Source organism: Cavia porcellus, unplaced genomic scaffold, assembly GCF_034190915.1.
Source record: "Cavia porcellus strain 051 isolate PalLab524CR breed Dunkin Hartley unplaced genomic scaffold, mCavPor4.1 scaffold_25, whole genome shotgun sequence".
Taxonomy (NCBI): domain Eukaryota; kingdom Metazoa; phylum Chordata; class Mammalia; order Rodentia; family Caviidae; genus Cavia; species Cavia porcellus.
In genome coordinates, this window is record NW_026947508.1 from 22,079,780 (window position 1) to 22,107,053 (window position 27,274).

Here is a 27,274-nt window from a genome sequence, read left to right on the forward strand (position 1 = left end):
GGGCGGGGAGAGGAGCCCAAATTGGCCTCAGCCAATAGACTGACGGGCCGCGGGCCCGGCCCCCTCCTTCCCTCTGGTGCGGTCCAATAGAAATTTACTACAATGTTGTGGCGAGCAGAGGGGGAGGGGCGCGCGCGGGCGGGCGGGCTGTGGGCCGCGCTGGCCTCGCCTGGCGGAGGAAAGGCGGGAGGGCGCACGCCGGGGTTGCTCGCTCGCTCGCTGGCTCCCTCCCTCTCTCTCTGCCAGTGGGTTTAGTCAGTCTGCCAGCAACCGGCGGGCTCTGGAGCTGCAGAGGACTGGAGCTTTGGACTCCGGCGCCGCCTCTTACCATTGTTCGTCTGGCTGTAGCAGCGACGGGCGCGGGAGCCTGGGCTCCGGAGCCACCGGTGAGGAGGTGGTGGCGGCGGTGGTGGCGCGAGCCAGTGGGTGGGGGTGCAGCGTTGTCCCCGAGAGGACGGTCCTGGCGGCCTCAGCGGCGCTGCAGCCTCTTTGTCTCCAGCCCCCCACAGGCCCCTCAGCTTTCTGGCCGAGGGGCCTCGTCCGCGTGTGGGACAGCCAAGGGCTGGGGCGGAGACATGGCCTGAGGCTCGAAGGGGGCAGAAGAAGGGGCAGGGGGCGCGCCAGGGCAGCGCTTCCAAGTTGGGCGAAGGGTGTGCTTCTGACGAGGGAAAATCGGTTCCTTTTGGTCTCAGTAATTGTACTGGCCCAGACCCCCAGAAGGACGGCGGGGGGAGGGGGAAGCTTGCAGGTTTCTGACGTCGAAGGTGTGGGGGGCAGCTGCGGAGTGATTTCCGGGTGACGAAGGTGCTGGGCTGTTTGAAGAAGTGGGGCTGCATCAGAGTCTTGCCGTGCTTCCAGGCCTTCCCGCCACCGACACCTGCATCGTTATGAAAAGAAAAAAGAAAAAAAAAAATCTCCGAACCCATGGGATCCAACGGTTTCCCCCTTAGTCTTCACAATTACCAGTGAGCAAAGGGTTAAGTCTATTCTTTCAGCATCATGACCTCCTTTTTCAGTTCGCGCATCTGTCGGCTTGGAAATATTTCCTCATGCTTGCTGGGCTGCTGTACCTGTGGAGGATTCAGGCTCACCCTCTGAGATTTATCACCAGGCCTTTATTCCTAGGCAGACCCCGTTCCCAGGGTCGTTCTCCCCAGGAACTGGCATTCTCTAGAGAGAGTGATCTCACGTGAAACAGATTGCTGACGGGTTGGTTTCTGGCCACATGATAGCGACTGTCATCCTGTTGTTTCGCTAACTGTGCGGTACCATAAATGACTAGTCTGTGCAGACGTTGTTTTTAGGCATGTGTTGCTGATTAGGAGGTAGTCCCCACACCCCTTTATTCTTTTTTGAGAGATGCAGAGCTTTTTTTAGTAGTCACATTTCACAGCTGCTAGTTTGTTCCTTCTGTTTTTAGGAAAAATTGCAAAAATGGTTATGTCTTCTGTCTTAGATATTACAGTGGATTTATACTCTCTTTAGGATATTCTGCATTCAATGCTGTTACTCATTACTGTTTTCTGTGTTCTTAGTCCTGGCAAAATTTTTAGTTGATTTGATGCTAAAAAGCATCAAGGAAGATACACAAATCTTTAATGTTATTCCTGTCGCCCCAATCTTTTTAGTATTGAATTAACCCTTTTTAAGGAAACCTGATAACTCTTTTGTTTTCCTACTCTGTAAACTGAAACAGTGAATTCTTTGCCAGATGTAAAAGTTTTGGTTTAACAAACAAGTTTCTTGGGGGTGTTCATTTACATGTTCCATATAGAGTACATAATGGAATGCCTGCCACATAGTAAGAACCCATTAAGTGGCAGATTAAAAAGTTTGAACCAAGACTGGTGATGTAGCTCAGTGGTAGAGCACATTGCTCTGGGTTGGATGCCCAGTGCCCCCAAAAAGGAGTAGCTGAACATCAGATTGTTTTAGAATTGAAGTGCTTATTCGGAGTGCTTTCCACAAAAGGCTTATCATTAAGGTAAAACTAGGCATTATTTATGTCCTTGGACAAATAAGTACAGTGTATCTTGGTCACTGTTAAAAGTAAACTCATCATTGGACTCAAGTTCAGCATCCTAACCTTCTGAGTGTTTTTTTTTTTTCATTAACAAAACCATTCTTTTTTCTTCTGTATAATTGAATTGAGGCTTAGAAATACATGTTTTAAATCTTTAGGCCTCTTCCAAATTCTTTCAATATACCACCATTTATATCAAATATCCTACATGTAAGTTGTTGCCATAATGGCCTGGTGTACCTTTTCTTCCTTAAGTTTTTTTCTGTACCTTTTTTTCTTTGTTGGTCTTAACAGGGTTTCTTTAAGTAGTTCAGGCAGGACTAGAACTCACTGTGTAGCCTAGGCTGGCCTCAAACTTGCAGTGATCTGAAGGGCTGGAATTATAGGCATATGCCACCATGCCTGGCTTTTTTTTTTTTTTTTTTTTTTTTTTTTTTTTTGATACCGGGAATCAAACTCAGGACTGAGGCATAAGCAAGGCAGGTGCTTATGCCTCTGAGCTAAATCCCTAGCCCCCCCATGCCTGGCTTTAATTTACCTTTTTCCTTTCTCTCTTTATTTCTTACATTCTCCAACCAAATAGAACTGCACAGTAATCCATGCTTTGATCATGCAAGTCTATCCATAGTTGATATATATATATTTCCTGAATGTTTTTGGTTCTTGCTTTAAGTATGTTCCATATAACAGTAATTTGGAGTGTGGGAAAAAGTGACTTCTTTACAAGGAAGTTGAGAGGTTTTTATTTTGTTTTGACTTTTCTTTGAGTTTCATTAGTAGGGCTGAACAGTTGAGTTTTCTTTAATTGATGCTTATTGAAAGAATTTAAGTCCGAAATGTCTCATCTTTAGGGCTTGTGCTAGAATAAGAAAACCTTTTGGTTTTCATTCTACAAAGAACTAAATAGTCTGTCCAGTCTACCAATTGTCAATGCTTGGATAATCTAGCTGTCTGGAACTAGACCAAACTAATAGAAGGAAATCTTTATCTTTTGAATAGCTCTTTGCTTGTTTTTTGCATCTCTTCTCTTTTTATGAACTAAAGGTGAATGTATCTTTTTTTTTTAAATCTTGGTAATTTAAAAAGAAAATTTATTTATTTAGGTATGAGGAATCGAACTCAGGACCTTGCACTTGCCAGGCAGATGCTTGTGCCTCTGAGCTGTATCTCTGGCCTGAGGCCAATATGTTCTTTTTTTTTTTTTTTTTTTTGAGGCAGGGTTTCACTTTGCAGTTCAGGCTGGCCTTGAACTCTGTACAGCAATCTTCCTGCCTGAGTCTCTAGTGTGCTGGGATTGCAGATGTGCCCTACCATGCCCAGCCTCTTAATGTTTGTTGAGGATCTACACTGTATTTAATGTGTTCAAGTGGTAGACATGGGGAAAAAAACATGTCCCTCAGTTCTGGGGGAACAAAAATACATGTGCCTGGTACACGCTAGGCAACGCTCTAGTGATGTGGTACATATACAGCCCTTTTATTTTTTGAGGTGCTACATTGCTCAAGATGTCCTTGAATGTGTTTTTTGCTGTTGTTATTGGTTTTTTTTTTTTTGCTTTTTGAGACAGGGTCTTGCTATGTAGTTCAGGCTGGTCTTGAGCTCACTCTGTAGCCCAGGCTGGTCTCCAACTTGCAACAATTCTTCTGCCTCAGCCACCTGAGTGCTGGGATTACAGGTGTCTGCTACCGAAACCCGCTAGTCTTGTTTTCTTGTTATCTAAGAAGCAGGCCAGTATTGGCAGTGCTGCCAGGACCAAGAGACTCATCAAATTTGAGACTGGTCATTGCTCCACCAGAGGACTTTTTTTTTTACCCAATTGCTTGGACATGGAATAACTGAGGAACTAAACAACAATTCTGACCACTTTTTATGAATGACTTTGCTTTTTGTCTGAATAAAGCTTCCAAAAACAATATATAAGGGGCCTCTATATTGATCAATCATAGGTTTTCTTTACATAGAATTCATGGTTACTGGGAGGTAATTGCATCATTGCATTTATGATGGTTTTTAGCTAGAGAGCCAGATACCAAATATAAATATTGCTCTCTGTTCATTTATGTTTCTTAGTATATTACAGGTGTCCTTTTTTATAAGCAGATTCATGGTGTGTTCAGTAAAATACAGTATAACAAATATTCTGACATACACACTGGGTTAAATTAGTATTTTGGTTTACTCTGCTGCTGCTTAATGAATACACAGTGAGAAGGATAAAGGAAAAACTGTAGCAATAAGGGGTATCAGAAATAGAGGCATTAGAAAAGAAAACTGATATTTTTTGTTGAGTGCTGATCTCACTTAGATGTCACTATCTTAGTGACATTTAGGAATTAGGAATAGTGGGAGAATCTGATTCAAATGATGAAAGACTATTTACCTTATTTTGCTAATAAAGTGAATTATACCTGCTTTGAAGTGTTTGAAAGTAAATTGACTAGCTCTTTGAACTTTGGAGAAAAGGAACAAACCATATGGGGCCAGTATAATTCTAGGAATGACTTCAACGGATTTTAATACCCCTTAATCTTCATCAGCCTCCTCTGAAGTCACTCAAAGTAAGCATATAATCTGAGTCGAGAAACTGGCAGCTTGATGTGTCAATATTCTCTTCCTCCCACTTTAGTTTTGAGACAGGGTCTGTCTTTGTGGTCTAGGCTGGCCTTGAGTCACTATGTGGAGCCCAAGCTGGCCTCAATTCAATACATGCTAACCCTCATGCCTCAGCCTCCTAAGTAGTGGAGTTATAAGTGTGTGCTTTCCATGCCCAGCATATTCTGTCTCTCTTTACTGATTATTGTTCCTTGAAATCTTTTCTATATACAAATTCTGGCATCATATTCATTATTTATTATTATATTTATGATGACCAGTTCTTTTTTTCCAGTTATCGCTATATTATCTCCAATATAATCCGTATGGGTTAAACTATGATTGTTTATTGAATTAATACTATACATCCTTTTCCATAGTTAAGGGACTGTTTGGGTCACTTCCACTCACTTAATATATGCACTCTCCTATTCTTAACTTCAGCATTATTTATTTATAGGGATTGTATTTATAAGGATTATTTATAGGGATTAATATTGTTTTTGAGCTATATTAAGTGGAGCTCAGCTAGAGTTAAAATAATCTTAAAGAGGATGAGACAAGATTGCTGGAATGGGTAGGAAATACAACTGAGTTTATGCTAAATTAGATTTGAAGAAGCGGTAGATGTTCTATGTTTAATATGTATCTATAATTCTGTTATTGAGTTTGAGGCCAGTTTGGAAAGTCCATAGCCAGCCCAAATTACGTAGTGAGATCCTGTCTCAGGAAAACAAAAACAAACGAAAAACTTCATAAGGTTAATATTTTTTTTGCTGTTGCTGGGATCCATAGGGTTATTTTGAATTTAAAACTAACCGACAGCAATAATATACATATTTTTGCTAATTTATAAATATATTGTACCATGTAAAAGCTCAGTTTTGGGGGCTGGGGATTTAGCTCAGCGGCATAAGCACCTGCCTTGCAAGCAGGCGGTCATGAGTTCGATCCCCGGTACCGATTTAAAAAAAAAAAAAAGGCTCAGTTGTGATTCATGTTCAGCTATTAGTGCTACATACATTCTGAAATAATCTTACTGGAATTATTTTAACACAAGGTCTTAATGGTATATTTTTATAAAGAAATGCTATTTTATTTTGTATTTTAATTTGCTGATTTGAAGTTCTGTATATTCAAGTGAGGAATATTTCACCTTGATAACAACACTTGATACAGATTGTTGAAATGTGTTCTTCTACCCCCTAGATTTTGGCCATATGGACACCGGTAGAACTGTAAAGGGCTCCAAGAATTTAAGCCCTCAAATTTTACCTGCCAACTATTTCAGCATGCAGTAGGAACACATGGAAAACATTTAAAAGACTTCTTTCTTTCTTTTTGCTACCACCCACTTGCTATTTCTTGCCCTTTTCTGTCTGTTTTTTTAAAAAAATGATTCAGAGAATCAATGCTGTTGCTAACTTACTACCTGCTGAGTCCTGCTAATCTTGGTGGTATTATGTAATTCTATAAACCTTTTGCATAGTGTCTTATGATATTGTATATATATATATCCTCCCACACTTGTGTCTTTAGAGTAATTTCTTTCCATCTGGTGTTGGAATGATCTCTTTGTTAAGTTATTTTTAAATCTTAAAGCTTTCTAGCACCCTCAACACAGAAATAACACAATAGATAATTCACAGAGTATATTAGTAGCTTTTCCAGTGGAAATGTAAATTGTGTTTTATTTTAAAAATCATATCCTGTGTTCCAAACAGGCAAAACTTGAATTTTATGGTTATGTAGTCTTCATATAATTTTGTTAGGTAAAAAACAGTCAGGGGCTGGGGATTTAGCTCAGCAGCGTAAGTGCCTACCTTGCAGGCAGGCAGTCGTGAGTTCAGTCCCTGGTACAGAAAAAAGACCCCCCCCCCCAAAAAAAAATCAGTCATGGGAGGTACTTAAGGGAAAGGTGTCCAAGATTAAAAAGTCTGTTAGAGAAAGATGATTTTGAAGATATTTTCTTCTCTTAAAAGTGTATTGATATCTTCCAAACTTTTGCAGCAATTGACATATACCTGAGTTGTCATTTAAAGCTGTTATTCATCAATTAGATGACCAGCTTCTAAAAGGTAGAGGATTGTGTTTTGTTTTGTTTTGTTTTTAGTGCCAGGAATCAAACTCATGGCCTTGCACTTGACAGGCAGGTGCTGTGCCACTAAAGCTATATCCCTAGCCCAAGGTAGAGGATTAATAATGTCTTTTACTGCATTTTCCCCTAATACAGATATTGTTTATTTAGTACCTTTGCTAGACTTGTAATATAGGGCCATTATGGTATTAGTAAGAATGTGAATTCCAGGATAATTAGGATTTAAGAGATGTGTTATAATTCTGAGTCTGTTCTGGATTACTTCTCTTTGTGTGTGTATGCTATTTTCTTAGAAAGTATATTGTAGATGTCATGACACTCAAAACACTTCAGAATGTATCTTGATTACTTTTTTCTTGTTGCTGAGACAAAATACCCAACACCCCAAATTAGGGAAGAAAAGGTTTATTTAGCTCAAAGTTTGTAGAGGTTTCAGTCCATACTAGGAATGGTGGCTCATGGCACGGTAGCAGCAGTTCATGGTGGCTGCAAGCAACAAGAGTGAAAAGGCAAAAAGGGAAGGAAGGGAAAAGCACGTTATTTTCCCTGCCTTATATTGTATGCCAGCTATCCACACCTGAGTGGGTGCAGCACTCACACTGTCAGTTCCAGCGCTAGACAATGACCCAGTCACAAATGCTAGTTTCAGTTACCTCCATAACTGTATGAGGCTTTGGAGGGACATTCAAACACAAACCATGACAGTATGCATCTTCTAAGAATATAGCTATTCTTCATAACCACAAACCATTTTTTTTTTTTTTTTTTTTGGTACCGCGGATTGAACTCACGACCTCACACTTGCCAGGCAGGCACTTACACTGCTGAGCTAAATCCCCAGCCCACAAACCATTTTTGCATTTGAGAAAATTAATACAACTTCCCTAATATCAACCAATCCATATTTAGGCTTCCCCAGTTCGATTTTTAAAAGTATCTTATAGCTCTTTCATTTCCTTTAATCTTGAGAAGTGTTTACCTCCCTTAATTGTCATTAAGTTTGATGAGTCCTGGTGCCAGTTGATGTTGTACTCCAGATGTGTCTTACTGTTCTCTCAAAGTTTTGTTTAATTTGTTCCCCTATTTGTTTTGTTCCCTGCAAATTGTAAGTTAGTTTTATAGGTTTGATTAGACTCAGGTTGAACATTTTTTTGGCAAGAGTAGTTTAAGGTAACTTTTTTATTTGATATCATATCAAGAAGTTCATAATATCAATCTGTCTCACAATTAGTGATGCCAATTTTGACTACTGAGTTAAGGTAGTAATCACCAGATTTTCTCTGTGTTAAAGATACATTTTCAGTATTTGTGGTTATACTTTGGTGTCATTAAATGTCCTATTCCCTATTTATTCTCTTCCCACTGTTTGTAACATCCATTGATCCTTGGAGATTGTAAATAAATCAGCTTTTTTTTTTTTTCTGGTCTTTTTCCTTTTTATCGGTACCGGAGATCAAACTCAGGACTGCCTGCTTGCAGGGCAGGCGCTTATGCCGCTGAGCTAAATCCCCAGCCCCTTATATCAGCTTTCTAAAGATAACATGGGGGGCTGGAGGTTTAGCTCAGCCGCATAAGCACCTGCCTTGCAAGCAGGCAGTCGTGAGTTCGATCCCCGGTACCGATGAAAAGGAAAAAGACAAAAAAAAAAAAAAAAAAAAAAAAAAGATAACTTGGCTGGGCATGGTGGCCCACATCTATAATCCCAGCAGGTTGAGGCAGGAGATTACTGCTAGTTTGAGACACAGTTACTTCAAGACCAGCGTCCACTACATAGTGAGACCCTGTCTCATTTTTTAAAAAATTTAAAAAATAAAATGGGAAGTGGGTGGTAGTAACACATGTGTGTTCTATAATCCTGATACTCTATAAACCTAGCCTGGGTAATTTAGCAATTTGGTGAGACTCTATCTCAAAATAAAAAAGTAGGACTGGGGAATATAGTTCAGGACAAAGAACCTGTGTTCATTGCTCCTTCCCCTCCAAAAAACTCCAATGACTTTGCTACTGTGTTATATATCAAGGTTCTTAATATATCTTAGGTGTTGTATCTGTCCTTTTTTTTGGTACTAGGGATCAACTCACGACCGTGTGCTCACTAGGTAGGCACTTATGCCGGTGAGCTAAATCCCCAGCCCTTCTTATTTGTTCTTAAAATTTGGTTTATAAGGTTATATTTTATTTGGTAGGGGGGCATAATCACAATAAAGACTATATTGGCATATTGATAATTTTGGTTTTACTTTTCTGGTCATGTGCTTTTTTATTCTCATCATTAGGTATATGTACTTAGCCTTGATTATTATTGTTAATTTTTTTTTTTTTTTTGAGACAAGGTCTTGCTGTATAGTTCAGGCTACCCCTGACCTTACTGTGTAGCCCAAACTGACCTTGAATTCACTGCATACAGTGATCATCTTTCTTCAGCCTTGAGTGTGCTAGGATTACAGGCATGTGCCACCACACCCAGCAATCTGAATTTCAGTAGATTGATATTTCCTTTAATAGATAAGTAGTCTTTGAATTTTTATTAATATCTTCACTTAAATATAAAGATATTTTATTAAGTGCCAGCCATGCCCTAAAGAGAGTGCCTATATAAGTAAATAGAGAAAGTCAGTATCAATCCACTTAGCACAATTTACTTACTCAACTACTGTTATTTTCTCCAAATACTATTTCCATTGACTTATCCTTGCTGGTTGTTATAACCAAAAATGTTTAATAGTTTGTGTATTTTCTATGGCATTTTATAAGATCAAAACAGCTGTCTTTGGTGGGAATGGATTTATTAGGTATCCAAAGGGCAAGTCTTCCGCGTTTTGTTTACACAAGGCATTAGCTCTTCCTTCTTGGGCGTTCTGTGGCTTTGTCCTTCTTCCTTCTTCCTTGGATCAGCACACTTGGATCTTGAGAACATTTAGGCAACCTGTGGAGAGGCCCACATGATGAGAAACCAACTTCCGACAGTGAGTTTGTAGGTGGCTCTTTGGAGACCTGACAATGCCCAAGTTATTGAGCTTGGAGGCACATTCAGCAGGCAGAGTTGAGCCTTAAGATGAGTGCAACTCGGCTTGAAGACTACAACCTCATGAAAGACCCTGAGCCAAAGGAACCTAGCAAGCCATGCCTGGATTTCTGAGCCACAGAAGCTAGAATGATAAATGTTCATTGTTTTAAGCCATCAACTTTTGGGTATAATTTGCTGTACAACAACAACAACAGGTAATTACCACATCTGTAATGTATTTATTTAACAAATATTTATTGATTGTCTACTTTTTACCAGGCACTAATCTAAGTACCTTAGGACGTAGCACTGAATAATATAGGAGTTTCTAAAAAAGAAAAAAAAAAAAAAAGCAAGGGCCAGGGATTTAGCTCAGTGGTGGTGGTGTAAGTACCTGCCTGGCAAGCTTGAGGTTGTGAGTTCGATCCCTGGTACCAAAAAAAAAAAAAAAATGGGAGTTTATGCTTTTGTGGAAACACAGTTTAATGGGAGGGGGCATAAAATGAATGTACAAATCAGGAATAAAATGACATCAGATTTTAGTGAGGACCAGGGGAAGCAGAATAAAGGGATAAAGATAAGACAACAGAGTATTTTAGGTAAGTTACCAGAGATGACATTTCTTCAGTGTGACATTTGAGCAGAATTTTGAATGGACTAAGACAGTGAGCCATGCACATATGTGGGAGACTAGTATTTTAGGGAGAATAACAACATGCACAAAGGTTACGCATGTTTGTTGTATTTTAGAAACATTAAGTAGCCAGCATGGTGAGTGAAAATGATCTAGGGAAAAATGATAGGAGTAGAGTTCAGAGATGTATTAAGGAGAAGGAACAAATTGCGTAATGTCTTGTCTGTTAATGACTTTGCATTTTATTCTGAGACAAGAGTTCTTAGTAGAAGGACTTTGAGTAAAGGAATGGCACAATCATTCTTTTAATATTTTAAAATTATCTATAACAAGCACCCTGTGGATGTATGTGATCACAAAATGTAGAAAACATGATCCCTAAAGGAGCTTAATGATCTAGGATTAGTAGATGTGATTGGGTGTGCACACAAAAACTTAGAGCCTTGTAGTAATGGAAAAAGCAGAGTAAAACCTGGGTTAAAATTCTGGCTCTTCTAGGTGGTTCAACACATTTTAGCCCCTGTTTATTGGGTGCCTATGACTGTATGCACCAGGTAAAATAATACAAGTGCTTCCTGATGAACTAGACTTTGTGTGCTGTATAGGTGTGACATAGGTGTTAAATTGTTTGGTCTCCAGGGCTGGAATGTCTGGTTTTAAATTCTAGTTGTGTCACTGTTTAATGACCTTGGGCAAAGTACCTAACTTCTGTACATCAGTTGACTCATTCTGTGATACCAGACTATTCCTATACCTTTTAAGGGTATCATGCTGGTTAAATGAGTCAAATGTATGAAATATTCAGAGCTGTGCCTGACATTAAATTTAAGCCTTAGGGCCAGGGATTTAGCTCAGTGGCCCTGCCTGGCAAGTACAAAGTCATCAGTTTGATCCCTGTTACCAAAAAATAAAAATAAAAATAAATTTAAGCCTTCTCACAAGATCCTTGGTGTAGATGTTATTTATCCCATTTTGTATTTTAGATAACAGGTCAAAAGTTAGGCAACCATTGTGATCTTGTGATAGTACTTTACACTTTTTTTTAATCTGTAAAGTGAAGATAATACCCACAATACCAACAATTACTTAGTAATAAACAAAAAACCTTTCTTGTCACATATTCAGTAAACATTAGTTTCTTTTTTTCTTTAATAAAATCTGCATATGGGGGAAAATAATCTTTGCTTAAGAATTATTTGTACATTGTGGCCCATACTTTTTTCTGTTTAAATTGGATATCTATGTGTCTATGGTCATTATGTATATATGGCTATGTAGAAAGCATGTTTTTGTCCAGTGATGATCTTTGGTTTGGTTCAGGCTTATATTGTAACATTTAAAAACCTGTGTGTAGGGGACTGGGGATTTAGCTCAGCGGCATAAGCGCCTGCCTTGCAAGTATGTGGTCGTGAGTTTGATCCCTGGTACCGATAAAAAAGAAAAGGACAAAAAAATAAATAAATAAACCCCAAAAAACCCTGCGTATAATTTGCCTCTGTTCTAAGGACCCGTTTCACAGCAAGTCTGGCTTCGTAGCTTCATTTCCGGGTTGGTAGGACACAGTCATGTGGTTGAGTCCCCATTGTTGCTTTTATCTTTTGCAGCAGATGTGAAAGTAAACATACATAGTTGAAAAACAGGAAGGGGTTTTAGTTGGAAGGGTGTTTTGCAAGGGAACTTATACACAAGCTACCTGAAATCTGAAGTGTCTTGAATCTTTGTGACTTTTAGCAGCACATTGTAGTAAATAAAAAATAAACTTGCAGTTTAACATGTTCGTAAACATACATTCATTTTTGCTTTTATACATTTTGGAGAAGTGAATGTTAAGTTTCTATTTTTGAGTGAAACTAATGAATTTTTTTGTGTGTGATACTGGAAATTAAACACTGGGGCTTGTCCTGCTCCTAAGCAATTATCCTGCTACTGAGCTCTACCTCTAACCCTGAATAATTTTATTTTATTTTTTTTTCTGAATAATTTTATAATCATCCTTGTTCTGAGTTCTTTTTACCTGTGGAATAATTTGTCAACAAGAAAGTAGAATTTTTGTTATTTCTGGGTATCTGTTTCAATAGTATTGTGTTTGAACTTCGTTGAAAATCAGAACTTAAGACAGTATTTAAAAAAAAACTCTGCTTTATATATGCAAAGGAAAAACACATACTGAATGCTAGTTATGTATCATGTAGCACTTTCCATATGTGGTATTTTTGTAGACTGCCAAGTTAGGTAGAAATATTATAGGCAGGCAGACAGGGCTAGGCAGAGGAGGGAGTCAGTGGAGAACACATTGCGACTGTGGCTGGAGGCACATCCGTTGAAGGCTGGCCTCAAGATAAATCTGGAATGACCAGGCCTACATGCCTCCCTGAGGAATAAGCAATATGCTATACTTGGTATCACCTGGTCCAATAGAGTCTAGCTAGACATTAGTCACCCAGGTAGGTGACCAGGACTTCCAGACTCATCTCTTCTAAAAAAGGTCCTTATTCTTTCCATGTATACTTGCTAGGTGACTTGCTTCCCCATTGAATCAACATTACCTAAGCAGCTGTACTTGTAATCTTGTTGGATGATCATAGTTTTGCCCCACATTGTACCCACGTCATGGTTTTTCTCCTCTGGAATTTGGGGTCTGCAGCAACCCAATCAGGCACTTTCCTGTCTATCGGGAACCATTTCTTCCTGTTGTTAACCTCCGTTGTTTCTTAGAATTCATTCTTTGACTTTGGGGAACACGAACATGGTATACCTAACATCTAGCAGGCTGGGAGTTACTCTTATTTCCCTTATGTGATTTGGAGGTTTTATATCAGTAAATCAGTAATTGAAATTCTCTCTCTCTCTCTTTCTCTCTCTCTCTCTTTCTTGATATTGGGGATTGAATCCAGGATCTTTACATTGAACTACACCCTTCAGTTCCATTTATTTATTTATTTGCTAATTTATTTTTGACACAGGGTCTTACTATATATTTCAGGCTGACCTTGAGCTTATTATGTAGTCCAACTTGACCTCAAACTCAATATTGATCCTCCTGCCTCAGCCTTCTGCCCAAGCCTCCCAAGTGCTGGGATTACAGGTGTGCACCACCATGTCTGGCTCCCAGTCCCTTTTTAGAATTTTTAATTTTTACACAGGGTATTGTTAGGTCACTAGATGTCCTAAACTGGACTATAACTTGTATTTCTCCATCCTCAGCCTCCTAGAGTGCTGGGTCTCCAGGTATATATCACCAAGACCTGCTAAATTTTTCCATCTTTGACATCAGTCCACAAAATAATTTTTTTTCTTTTTTTTTTTTCGGTACCGGGGATCGAACTTGCAAGGACCACACCTTGCAAGGCAGGCGCCTATGCTGCTGAGCTAAATCCCCAGCCCCACAAAAGAATTTTAATTGCTTTGACAAAATCCCTCTTCCTTTCACTTCTTTCTTCCTTTGTCTCCTCTTAAATTATTCTTTCTCCTGCTTTTGCTGAACAGTTTTAGTATTTAGTATTTAGTGTGATGGCAGCCAGTAAGGATGTAGGTTTCGGAGTTAGACCAGAGTTTACAGTAAGATTATGTTTTTATTGCTATCAAAAAATAAAAGCCAGAGTCCTTTAGAACTGACTTTAGAAGGGGATTCAGCACCTGAGGTGCAGTAATTGGTACTCACAGCAAGGACCTTTGTTCCTAGTCTCTTCCTCCTGGGGAATCCCTTGCTGACCTCAAGAAGAGCTGCTTTCTCTTTTCTTTTCTGTCTCAGAGGAGAATCTTTTCTTAATACTACTATAGTACAGGTGGAACATTTTGTGTTTTACTAAAGGCTAAGATATATGAGGGAAATAAATGACTAGTATGCTTCTACATAATGTGGCTGAACAGGATAGACCTCCCCTTCCATTTGTACTCTTACTGGGATACCTCTTTTCCTTGACCTGTAACGTATATATCTGCCTTCCAATGACTGAAGCCATTTTTAATTCTCTCCACGGGTGTTTCTGACATCTCTGATTGCTCTAAATGCAGAGAAAAATGAGATTATCTATTTTGCAGCCTATGGTTATACCTGAGAAGAGGACCTGTTTCTTCCATCTATTCAATTCCAGGCCTCATAACCTTAGGAGAGACCACGGTTAGCCACACTCTGTCTAACTGCCATTCATACATAATAAACATGGATCATAGAGGGGTGTTGAAGTTAGAGGCATTTTAACTATTTTATTCTAGTTTGTATAGTACTTGTTTAATTGTACCTCAGGAATTTGGCACAAAATAGTTCTCAGGAAATACTACTTTCCCAGTTTTTGAATTTTACCAACATTTGATATCTAGTTAGTTACCACTTAGTTTATTGTAGTTTTGTCTCTGACAGTTTTGTTTGAGATCTCTTAATTGGGTCCAAGATTAGGCTGAGGACAGTGGTGATAAACATAGCTTAGAGGGAGCAAAATGGGAATACCTGGTACAGGCTGAGTCAAAATGTTAAAAGGGATGGCTTCTATAATACCGAGCACTTATAATGGAAAGGGATATAGAACTACCTCGTGAGTGATGGTACATGCCTGCATGTAATCCCAGCACTTGGGCAGGCTGAGGCAGGAGGATCGCTGTGAGTTCAAGGCTAGCCTGAATTACATAGGCAAACCCTGTCTCAAAACAACACAAAACACAACACAACATAACATAACATAACATAACATACACAAAACTATCTTGTTGATTCAAGATCCCTAGGCTTGTTTCTACCTGGCCTGGAAAAAGAATGTAAAAACAATGAATATAAAATCAGAGATGAAAACATTTATTTGGAATCAGAAAGTAAATCATAATTACATGGTTTTAAAAACTGAAAAGTAGCACGAATGTCATAAAATTCAGAAACATAGCAAAACATTTTTATTAACTATCTGATACAATACTATATAACCTTTTTCCTATATGTTTTGGTTTCATAATTCTCTAATGATTTTCATATTATGACTTTATAATATCCTTCTCTATGAAGAAAGATAGTGCAGAAAGATAATGCAGACTTCTAACACAGTGACCCTGATAGGGGCCAATGCAACTGAGACCCTAAAACTTAAGCGTCTTTAGTCTCATAGTAAATCCACTGTTGTGACAGTAAATAATCTTAAGAGATGAACTGAGAAGTTATACTGTGCTATTCTAATCGTTGATTGCAATTGTTTGCTTATTGTAAGTTGCATCATTCTTCTTTGGATTTGATGTTTAATTAGAAGCTTATTTTTGTTTTATGTTTTTGTAATACCTTTTCTTCCAGGTGTTTACATTACTAACGTCATGCTTGACTGCAAAAGGGTTTTTAAAAATACTGTACCTCCTTTTCCACCTTCCATTAAAAACTGCAGTTGTCTTTCTTTCCCAAATAGTTCATGTTAGTGTTAATATGGGGATGAAAAGCAGACAAACCAAAATTGGGAACAGCTATATAGTTTCATCCTAAGGTTTGTCTCCTCTGATTTCAGACTAGTCTCTTTTTGGAGGGCTTTGATGTGTTTTCTTTTTCATGTCAATTTTAATTCTGTTTATTTCTTCTGGTAGTAGTGAAAACTATGTACAGTATTAAAAAAGCATATGCAATGGAAATGACTTAGAAGTGAACTTGGGCCATAACAGTGTGGTCTGGTATCTTCCTATTAATAGTATGATTTGTGTGTGTGTGTGTGTGTGTGTGTGTGTGTGTGTGTGTCTGTGTGTGTGTGTGTGTGTGTGTGTGTGTGTGTGGTGCTGGGGATTGAACCCAGGGTCTTGTGCATGCAAAACAAGAATTCTAGCACTAAGCCACTTCCCCACCCAATATTATGATTCTTTATAACAGTTTTATGGGATAGCTTTCTGGAGGTTAAGGATTTACAAATAAAACAAATATGAAAAGTTGTGACAGAAGAACTAAAACTTTTTTCCTAAGATATGGACTTGTGTTTTATAAACACAAGTCTAGAAGTTTTGTTAGTTTTTTTTTTTTTCTTTTTTGTGTTTTTTGAGACAGAGTCTCACAGTGTATCCCAGGCTAGTATCTAACTTGGGACAGTCTTATCTCAGCTTCCCAAGCGCTGGGGTTACAGGGATGGACCACAGTTGCTGGCTGTTAGAATTTTTTTTTTTCAGGACTGAGGATTGAACCCAAGGCTTTGGGCATGCTAGGCAACTGTTCTACCACTTAGCTACATCCCCAGCCCTGTGGCTGTTAGATTTCTGTACTTCAGTTAGTAATTTAAATGTGCAGAGCACAATACAGTTAGATGTTGAGCTGAGTATATTTCATATGTTTCATTTACATTTCGGGTTAGTTTTGTCTTTTGTATTTTTTCTGTAACATTTGTGCTTGAATCAATAAAAAGCAACATCAGAAAAGCATTTTTTTTTTTTTTGTCTTTTTCCTTTTTATCGGTACCAGGGATCGAACTCACAACTGCCTACTTGCAAGGCAGGTGTTTATGCCGCTGAGCTAAATCCCCAGCCCCATTTTTTTTTTTTTTTTTTTTGTATTTTTGAGAGGGTCTTGCTATGTAGTTCTCTTGCCTCAGACTCTCAGTGCTAGGATTATAGGCATTTTTGATCAAAAAATGTTTGCTGTATTTATTATATTTTGCTGATGAATAGCTGGCAACATCTGTATTTGAATTTATTATGCTTTGTTTTAAAAGCAGAAAGGAATGAATGGCCAAGAGTGTAGTCAGTGGTAGAGCACTTGCCTAGCACGCCAGTGGCCTAGTTTTAGCTGGATGTGGTGTATGTCTGTAATCCCAGCATTTGGGATGCTGAGGCAGGAGGATCATTGCAAGTTTGATACCAACCTGGGCTACAACGTGAACTTAAGACCAGCCTGAACTGCATAGCAAGACTGTCTTAAAAAAAAAAAAAAAAAAAAAAAAAAAAAGCCTAGTTTTGATCTCTGGTACTACAAAAAATAATGCATAAATAAAAAAGCAGAAAGGTAGGCAATCCCAGGAATCAGGTGATAGTGTAAGTAAACTTTAAAAGTTAGTCTAGTGAGGCCGGGAGAGGGGGAAGTAAATTGACTAAGGGCACTTATTTTATTAACTATAAGTGCTAAGATCTAAACTCAGGTTTAGCTGACTTCAAAACTGGCCTGTGGCATGATTAGATTTGGTATTCCCTTCTATTATGGTAGGACCGAGGGAACTTCTTATTCCATCTTATTCAAATTTTCACAAGTCTTTGTTTATTGTATTCTAAATTATTAAACTTTTACTATAGTATTCTTGTACAACACAATTAATTATGCTGGGTATGATGGCTCATGCCTGTAAATCCCAGGAGCCAAACGATTTTGTTTTAGAAGGGTTTTGAATTCAAGCCCAGCCTGGACTATATAGTGAGACCTTGACTCAAAAAAAAAAAAAAGTTAATTACCTGTAGGCTGTATTTTAATTTTCTTTTCTTTTTCTGCTAAATTGGAGATCAAATCTAGGATCTACATATGTGTGGCAAGTGTTCTGTCACTGACACACACCCCCACCCAGATTTTAATATTTTATTGAACTTTGAAGTGCATACTTACCACCTGAGGAAGTTGTCAAGATGCAGATCCTGAGATAGCAAGTGTGGCTTGAAACCTGAGGGCTGTAGTTTAACATGTTCTAGATGAAACCTCTTCTGTAGGCCTGGTCTGCTTTATGGGGCAAGGCCCTATAAATGCAGAGAACAGTTGTCTTCCTTCCTTTTTTTGGGGGGGGGTGATAATACCAGGAATTGAACCTGGGCCTTCACACTGAGCTACATCTCCAGCACTTTTTATAATTTTTTATTTGAAATACATTCTTGGTAAGTTGTCCAGGGTAGGCTCAAATTTTTGATCCTCCTATCTCAGCCTTCCAGGATGCTGGGATTACAGGCATAAGACACCATGCCCACCTAATTTTTGGGATTTTTTCCCCCAGAGTTTGGTCATGAAGACCTTAAACTCACTAGAGAGGCTAGTTATTTTACTCTGTGTGTGTGTGTGTGTGTGTGTGTGTGTGTGTGTGTGTGTGTGTGTGTGTTGGCAGTCAAAGTCAGGACCTTGTGTTTGTCAGGCAGGTGCTATGCCGCTGAGCTGCACTGCCCAGCCCCTTTGGTTTTGGCATTTTTGATAAGTTGCGTTGTTCTCATGTTTTGTTTCAGTGCATGTGTTTTATTGTCTTTGTACTTAATGTGTTCTATTAAGTTTTAAGTTGTTAACTTTTGTGTGAGAATTGGCAGTTGGGATTTTTATGTAACTACATTGAATGGGTACATTAATTTGGGGGAACATGCTATCTTAATATTAAGATTCTAGTCCATGAACATAGGATGTCTCTACAATATTTAAATATTTTTCACTTTCTTTTCTTTTTCTTTTTTTTTGTCTTTTTCCTTTTTATCGGTCCCAGGGATCGAACTCACGATTGCCTGCTTGCAAGGCAGGTGCTTATGCCCCTGAGCTAAATCCCCTTCAGATCACCATGCCTGACTTCCACTGATTATTTAGCACATCTGCTGTTACCACTTTTATTCAACATTCTGTTTAATCAGTTTTTTTCTCTAAGATTAAGTCTTCTGTTTTCTTGCTGATCTTTAGTTTAGTTGTTCTACCCATTATAGAAAGTGAAGTATTAAAGTTTCCAACTGTTATTGTTCAGTGGTCTGTTTCTCCCTTTAATTCTGTTAGTTTTTTAATGATGTATTTTGGGCTTTGTTAAGGGAGTGTATGTTTATTATGTTTTGTAATCTTAACAGATTGATCCACATATAAAATATTTTTTCTTTAGGAACAGTATTTTACTTAGTCTATTTTGTCTGATATTTAAAGTTTTTTTTTTTTTTTCTAATTTTTTTTGTCTTTTTCGTTTTTATCGGTACCAGGGATCGAACTCACGACTGCCTGCTTGCAAGGCAGGCGCTTATGCCGCTGAGCTAAATCCCCAGCCCCAATATTTAAAGTTTTCTTTTTTAAAAAAAAAAATTTTTTTTTTGTCTTTTTCCTTTTTATCGGTACCGGGGATCGAACTCACGACTGCCTGCTTGCAAGGCAGGCACTTAGGCCACTGAGCTAAATCTCCAGCCCCCAATATTTAAAGTTTTCATGGTGTATCTTTTTATAGTCTTTTATTTTCAATCTAATTAATAGATCTTTGAATCTAAAGTGAATCTTTTGAAGAAAAAAAAAATTGAGTCCTCTTTTTAAATCCATTCTGCCATTCTTGACTCTTTAAGTTTCATTTATTTACATTTTTTCTTTTTTGGTTCTGGGAATCAACCCAGGGCTTTTTGCATGCTAATCAGGTGCTCTACCATTGAGATGCATCCTCAATCCAATTTATCTACATTTGGTATTTTGACCAACAAGTAGGATTTACATCTGCCATTTTGATTTTGTTTTCTATGTCTTATCTTTTTTGTTTCTAAAGTCCTTTATTCCTGCTACTTTTTTGTGTACAAACACTTTAAAAAGACATTAAAAATTTTTTTGTATATTTTTGAATTAGAAGGCTCCAACATCAGTTATCTGTTGCTACACAATAATTACCTCAAAAACTTAGTGACTTACGATAATTACTTCTTTCCCCATTATTCTGTGGGTTTTGGGATTTTGGGCAGAACTCTGAGAAAATAGCTTGTTTCTACCTATGTGGTATAGGTGAAGGCAGCTTGTCGGTTTTTTGTGGTATAAGTTAACAGTGACTCAGCTGGAGCAGGGTGCTGAATGGCATGACTTATATGTCTGGGGTCTCAGCTGGGATGCTTTGTTATCTGGCTATAAGGTCCAGCGTGTGACTCCAACACAGGACAGGAGTTGTTGGTTATCTTTGTACCAAATTAGAGCTCTTAAATCTTAACATTGAGTAAAAAGTTTAAAATTTGAATTTAAACTACTCTTACCTCTTTTGGATATTAAAAAGTTTTAGGATAATTATTTGGAGTGCCCTGATGAAATTTAGGTAACATTAAAATGTATCACCAGAAATCAGATAGCAAAATATTTCTTGGAAATGGCTAAAGTTTTTGATGTTATGTTTGGTTGGTTCAAAATTTAGCATTATTTGGGAATCAAATCTATTGAGGAAACCATTAGTCTGGTTGCAATTACGTTTAGTTTTGAGGTGACTTATTCTAGTCCTAAGAGAAACCAAAATATATAGACTGGCTGTATGTTGTGTAACTAGAGGAAATGTTTACGATTATATGGCATTATGATATACCGGGAAATATGTACAGTGTGTTGCTTGATAAGAAAATGAAAGCATGACATTTCCTTTTCTTACTGGAGGTCTTAATAATCTATTACTCTGAGGTAATGAAAAACACATAACAAAATCACTATTTTGGCTTTTGAAATGTATTTCACAGTATTTGACAGAATAACAGATTATTGTAACGTTTAGTGTGGAGTCAAGTAATGAGGAAGCATAAAGATTAAGTCCAATGAGGGATGTTTATAGACAGGTTTCATTTATGAATGTTCTTTGGAGGAAGAACTATTTATAATGAATTTATATTGAATTGTAACAAGTACCTTTCAAAAATTACCCACGCTGTGGTGCTAGTTATTAGAAGAAATAATTTCGCTGCAAAGAAAATTTACAGAAATAAATGATTTAAAATGTCATTTTTTCTAATTTTGTGATATAGAATTTTATAAAATTTGTGGAGTTTTAGATAATTTGGAAAGTGAAGAAAGTATAAAGACAAAATTATTCATACTCTTACTAATAATAATGATAATGTAAGCATTTTGATGTTATTTCTTTTTGAACTTTTATAAATTTCTTCTTTGATGAAGTTTAGGGTTAGCAAAAACAAAACAAACATTTAAAAAAATTAATGTTTTTCCTGTTCTCATCGTCAACACTTTCTGTGTGTGTGTGTGTATGTGTACATACTGAGGACTGAATCTATACATGGTAAGCAAGTCCTGTACCACTGAACCATTCTGATACCGGGTTTGTGGGATAATTTTTTCTTTACCCATAACACCCACCAGGCATTTCTACAGCTGACACCAGCTGGGTATCCTATAATTCAAATCAGTTCTGACACTATTTGCCAGGAGATAGCAACCAGATTCTGCAGGTTCTCAGCTCTATTTCCAGTGCCTGTGACAAGTCCTGGGTTGTGACCTGTGGTTCTGACAAATTGGTTATAAATTGGAGGTTCTACAATCTCCCCTCTCTTTAGATTTAACTAATTTTCTGGAATGGCTCACAGAACTCAAGGAACTGTTTACTCATTTTTTATAAAGGATGTAACGAATGATACAGATGGAGCAAAAATGAAGAGATGCATGAGGCAAAGTGTGGGGTAAAGGGCGTGGCTCCTCCTTGTCCTCGCTGGGCATACCAACTCCAGGAACCGTCTGGTTCAGGGGGTCTAGAAGCTTGCTGAAACTTGTCCTCATTTTTTTTTTTTTTTGGACGGGAGGCAATTATAGAGATTTTTTTTTTTTTGTTTTTGTCTTTTTCCTTTTTATCAGTACCAGGGATTGAACTCATGACCGCCTGCTTGCAAGGCAGGCGCTTAGGCCACTGAGCTAAATCCCCAGCCCCAATTATAGGGATTTAACTAAGAACCTTACATACACTAGACAAATACTCTATCCCTTAGCTACAACTTTAGCCTCTTATTTTTTATTTTGTGACAGAGTCTGAGTTGCCCAAGCTGGTCTCAGACTTGTGATCCTTCTACCTTAGTCTTTCTACTGTTAAAACTACAGGTGTGTAGCTCTTACTATCTAGCTCTTATTTTGGTTTTTATGGAGGTCTTATTACATAGGCATGATTGATGACATTATTGGCCATTGATCATCAACTCAACTTTTAGCCTCTCCCTCCTTCAAGGAGGTTGCAGGATAGAACCGAAAGGTCTAAACCTCTAGTCATTTGGTTGGTTCTCCTGGCAGTAGCCTCTGTCTCAAGGTTCTCCCAGGTCATCAGTTACCTTACTAGTGTACAAAAAGGAGGAATCACTTTGGAGCTTCTCAGTTTTGGGAGCTGAGGCACGGTTCACATCTCTTTGTATCTCTCTTTGTGCCTGTCTCTGTCTATCTGTCTGTCTGTCTGTCTTTTCTTTTTCTTTCTTTCTTTCTTTCTTTCTTTCTTTCTTTCTTTCTTTCTTTCTTTCTTTCTTTCTTTCTTCCTTTCTTCCTTCCTTCCTTCCTTCCTTCCTTCCTTCCTTCCTTTCTTCTTTCTTTGAGAGGGTCTTACTACATAGAGCAGGCTGGCCTTCAACTCACTTTTAGACCAGGCTGGCCTTGAATTTGTGTAATCCTGCCTTAGCCTCCTGAGTGCTGGGATTACAGGAGTGTGCCACCCTGCCTGGCTTTATTTCTTTTTATATCTCATGGAGTGATACAAAATTTCATAAATTTTGTTTCTCTAGTGCTTGCCACTTTCATTCCATTCAGAAACCTTACCTTATTCTTTTAATTGTAGTAGGACTACCAAATTAGTTTACTGAAAGCAAAAAGTTGTTTCCCTAGTTATATATCAGGGGTAATCATTTCAGCTCTTTTCAGAGGAACAAACAAAATTATGTTAGCTTGGTAGAAGCTTTTGATAGTAACCGTTCCTTTGATTCTAAGGAAGAAAATCAGAATTTTAAACTATTTAAGAGTTAGAATGTAATTCTACGTATAAATCTTTAAATTCCTATTTAATACTTAACATCTAAAATAGTTAACTAAATCGCCTCCAGTTATGCCGTAATTGACCTTAAGACTGTGAAATTCCTCTTTGTACTTGGTTAGTTATATGATGAAAATAAATGCATATAATTTTTGGATGATAATGTTTTCTTGGAGAGGACTAAATCTGGGACATCACATATGTTCATTCTCTCATTCATATTCTGTCTATCTGGCCATATTGACAAAGATGGTTGTATGTATCTCTGTAAGGATGTCTCTTTCACATAAAGGACTTCAGTTAATGTTTGTTTATGATAATTTCTAGTTGGTATTGTCAGTTTAGAATTTTTAAAGTAGCTTTTTAAAAAAAAATTTTTTTTTGAGACAGATCTTGTTATGTAGTGTAGGCCAGCCTTGAACTCACTATGTGGCCTAGGCTGGCTTCAAACTCATGGTGATCATTTTGCCTCAGCTTTCTAAGTAATGGGATTATAGGCATGTGGCACCATGCTCAGTTTACATTGATTTGTTTCCAAAGGACCTGTATCACCAACCTTAAATATTGTAAATGAGAATAGATGTAAGGATGGTATCTATTTATACTGAACATAGCATCACTCTAAAGGAGTCTCGTAATTCTAAGGGAAGAAAGGTTGGCCAGTGAAACCTATTATGTATAGGTTTTTTTTTTTTGGTACTGGGGATCGAACTCATGACCTTGTGCTTGTCAGGCTTATGCCACTGAGCTAAATCCCTGGCCCTTATTTATAGGTATTACATATTGTTTTTATTATTATTTTATTTTTATTTATTTATTTTTTTATTGGTACTGGGGATCAAACTCACGACCACCTGCTTATTGTTTTTATTTTAAGTTAGAAAATGGACTAAAGCTGTTGTAAGGCTAGTATCAATATATAGTATGCGTTAACAATTGAATATTTTCCAGCTTAATTAATTGACTATTTTCCAAAATAGATTTGACACTAAAACTAGACAATAAATTTTCTTTCAATGCTACAAAATCTTGCTGGGCTGAATTAGATTAGCATCTAAAATTAGTCTCGATTTACCAGAAATATTGTAGTAGTGTTACTTAGTATGTCCTTTGGCTGCTGTTATACTTGTGAGAATGTCCCAGCTGTGACAGGAGACTGGGCATTGGATAATGTATAGAAAAGCCATTTTTTTTAAGAAGATGAATTTGGTTTTTCAAGTAGATATTGTGAATGTAAGATTAGAAATGATGAGATACAGGTTGGACTTTTTGATAACATGTAAAATTTTATTATTTTAATAACTTTATTTTTTTACTGGTTGATATAGTTTTATAATTGAAAAGAACCTCAAAGTTTGTTTTTCAGGGTATGCTGGCACATGCCTGTAATCCCGTCTTTCACGAAGCTGAGGTAGGAGGAATGCCACAAGCAATAGTGAATTCAAGGCCAGCCTAAACTACATAGCTAGCCTGTCTCAAAAACAAAACAAACAAACAAAAAGTTTGTCTTTCAACTTCCTCAAAATAGGAACCTTTTACTGTAATATCTATCCATAGCCCATTGAATTGGAATTTGACAAAATGTTGACATAAATAATCTAGGACAACTGGATATGATGTGTAAATTTTATGTGTTTGATATTTTAGACTCCACTTTTTATTTTGATCTGTTGATTTCCATTAGATGAACTCTCTGGGTTTTTGTAGTATTTGAATAATTGCTACTGGAATAATATTTGATAACTTGAAACAATGACTCTGCTTTTCATTTTGGCAGCAGCTGTACTTGTTTGTGCCTATATTTTTCCCTCCCCCAATATTTAACATGTAAATGTATTTCACCAATAAAAATAAAACCATGGAGAAGGTAACTAACTGGTTTAAATCTCAGGGTTGTCCCAGGACTCACTTGCCCAGTTAATGCAACATGTTTGCTATAGGTGTTAGCAAATGTCTCAGATATTTTATATTTTTAACTTAGAATGAAATAAACTTATATGAAAGGAGAAAGAGGTAGAGAAGCTTACATTACGGCTAAAAGAAAAGATCCTGTGTGTAGGGAGAATATGCAGAGTGTGGTTAAACAACAAAAAGGGACAAGGGAGAGTGCCTGATTATTCAGGAATGGGAATGGAGCAGCTGCGGTTATGCAAAGGAAGGCCAAATTAATGGGTGAGTGTAACTTTACATTCTTGCTTAATTATGAATCTTAAATAGGCCTCCTTAATCCCTTAAGGATGAATGGCTTTCTTTTTGTTAGATCCAACTAGATAATTCTTCCAGTGTTCAGATACCATAAAGAATAGTGTTATTGTAGACATACCACAGAATAGGTTGGTTATCTTTAATGTTGAATTTTGGAATATTTTATATTCTTGTTAACTAGCTAAATTGTGTCAGTTGTGTTAATCCACTGAGTAGAATACATTCTGGTTTGCTACAAATCAAAGCATATTTAGTTTTCTACAAATGGAAATGCATTTTTTCATGTTCTCTTTAAGCATTCCTGGATTTCTTACAAAACATACTCGCGAAATTGTCACAAGTACTGTTCGTATTGTAGAAGTTATATTTAATGTCTCAAATCATGGGGGAATTTTGTTCCTTCAGAAAAAGTTTAGTATATGCTGAAAGAAAACAAACCAGCATTTCTTGGACAGCTGCAGAGAACAGTGCCATATTCACTTGTGCTATTTGTTGGGCGTGGATTGTTGAAGCAGCAACGTTTGAGTATAGCAAGAATGGGATTGCTGGGATGTAGCTCGGTGGTACACGTGCCTGCCTGCAAGCACAAGGTCCTGAGTGTGATTTTTGGTTCAAAAAGAAAAAAAAGGATTGTCTTTCTTAGTGTTAGAAATAGACAACTAGTATTTCACACTTTTTATAATGTTATTATTTGGTACATTTTTAAAGCATACATGTAACATAAAATGTAATTTAGAGAACATAATAATAAAAGGAACACTTACAAACTGCTGTGCCCATGCACCTCTTGAGACTCCAGGACGGACACAGATGGTGGAGGGTAAAGAAGAGTCAAGGTGCAGAGAGCCGAGGTCAGCTGGAGCCCCTCTCCTGACGGTAGAAAGGACTGCCCAGTGACTGAAGTGCGTTTACTTACACACTCAGTTTAAGAGACTGTTTACAGAGAATTTTTGGGGAACAGTGAGATCTGGAACAGGAAGAACATCTAATCTTCAACAAAACGTCATGCTGTCGTGCTTACATGAGGAACAAGAGAGAAGCTGTCTATATTATCTCAGGGGAAGGCCAATCACTTGTACGTCAGTTCCCTGAGCTGCGGACACTTCTCTTGGTGCCCAGCCAAAGTCATGAGAATTAGTGATCTTGTTCTAGATACCTGAGGTAGAGACACCTTCACTCCCAACAATAAATCTGTCATCCAATTGAAGAACTAGAAAGTTGCCAGAACTGTTTAATCTACCAATATTCCCTTATCCTATCTCTGCTAGAGCCCTCCCTCCAGAGAATTGCTGAGAAGCTTGTATTTGTTTTTGATACAAGGTCTCACTTTTTAGTTCAAACTGGCCTTGAACTTGCAGGGATTTTGCCTCAGCCTCCAGAGTGCAAGGATTACAGGTATGTACCACCACACTTGGCTGTTACGTTTATTTAAAAAATAATTTTCTGAGGCATGAAATTGCTGTGTTTAGACAACACAGCAAGACCCTGTTTTAAGCTGGGTGTGGTGGTGCACACTTGTAATCCTAGCACTTGGGAGGCAGAGGCAGGAGGATTGCTGTTAGTTTGAGGCCAGCCTGGGCTACAATAGTGAATTCAAGGCCAGCGTAGGCTACATAGTGAGACCTTGTCTCAAAAAGCCGAAGGGAGAAAAAACCCAAAAAGACCCTATCTTAAAAAAAAAAAAAGTGCCGTCTCTGTCTCTCCATCTGTATATAAGTAAATAAATATGGTATTTATACATCAATAGATGTAGTATATTCTTAAAATGTACTATCTAGTTTGCTTTATAATATTTAAAATTCTTCTACTTGCTGTCTTTATGCTACATTATTTCTAAGACATTTATTTATGTTACTGCATGTAGCTACGTTAATTTATCTGTAGTGTGGTGTTATATTACATTGTGTATTTTATTTTTTTTTCCAGTACTGGGGATCGAACTCACAACTGCCTGCTTGCAAAGGCAGATGCTTATACCGCTGAGCTAAATCCCCAGCCCCTCATTGTGTATTTTATAATTACCCATTTTCCTAGTGATAGAGATTGGCAGTGAATGTTCATGTGTGTGTCTTGCCTGTGTGTGTGATGTCCCTTTCTA

The 27,274-nt window shown here is 37.7% G+C and overlaps 1 protein-coding gene and 1 long non-coding RNA gene across 3 annotated transcripts in view; one reads left to right on the plus strand and one right to left on the minus strand.

Annotated features, from left to right (window-relative positions):
- The window catches only part of Epb41 (erythrocyte membrane protein band 4.1), a 190,101-nt gene that overhangs the window by 19,572 nt on the left and 143,255 nt on the right, over positions 1-27,274 (plus strand). Inside the window, exon 1 of one of the 2 annotated variants that reach the window (XM_013153854.3) lies at positions 198-386. The exons of the other annotated variant lie outside the window; for it this stretch is intronic. The gene's annotated coding sequence lies outside the window, so the exon portion shown is untranslated. Of the gene's footprint in view, positions 1-197; positions 387-27,274 lie in introns of those variants that run through there. 2 annotated transcript variants of the gene reach the window in all.
- LOC134472978 (uncharacterized) lies at positions 9,483-26,172 on the minus strand. The gene is made up of 2 exons (XR_010043042.1): positions 25,941-26,172; positions 9,483-9,639 (listed from the first exon to the last, which is right to left on the minus strand). It is a non-coding gene; the product is annotated as an uncharacterized LOC134472978 (long non-coding RNA).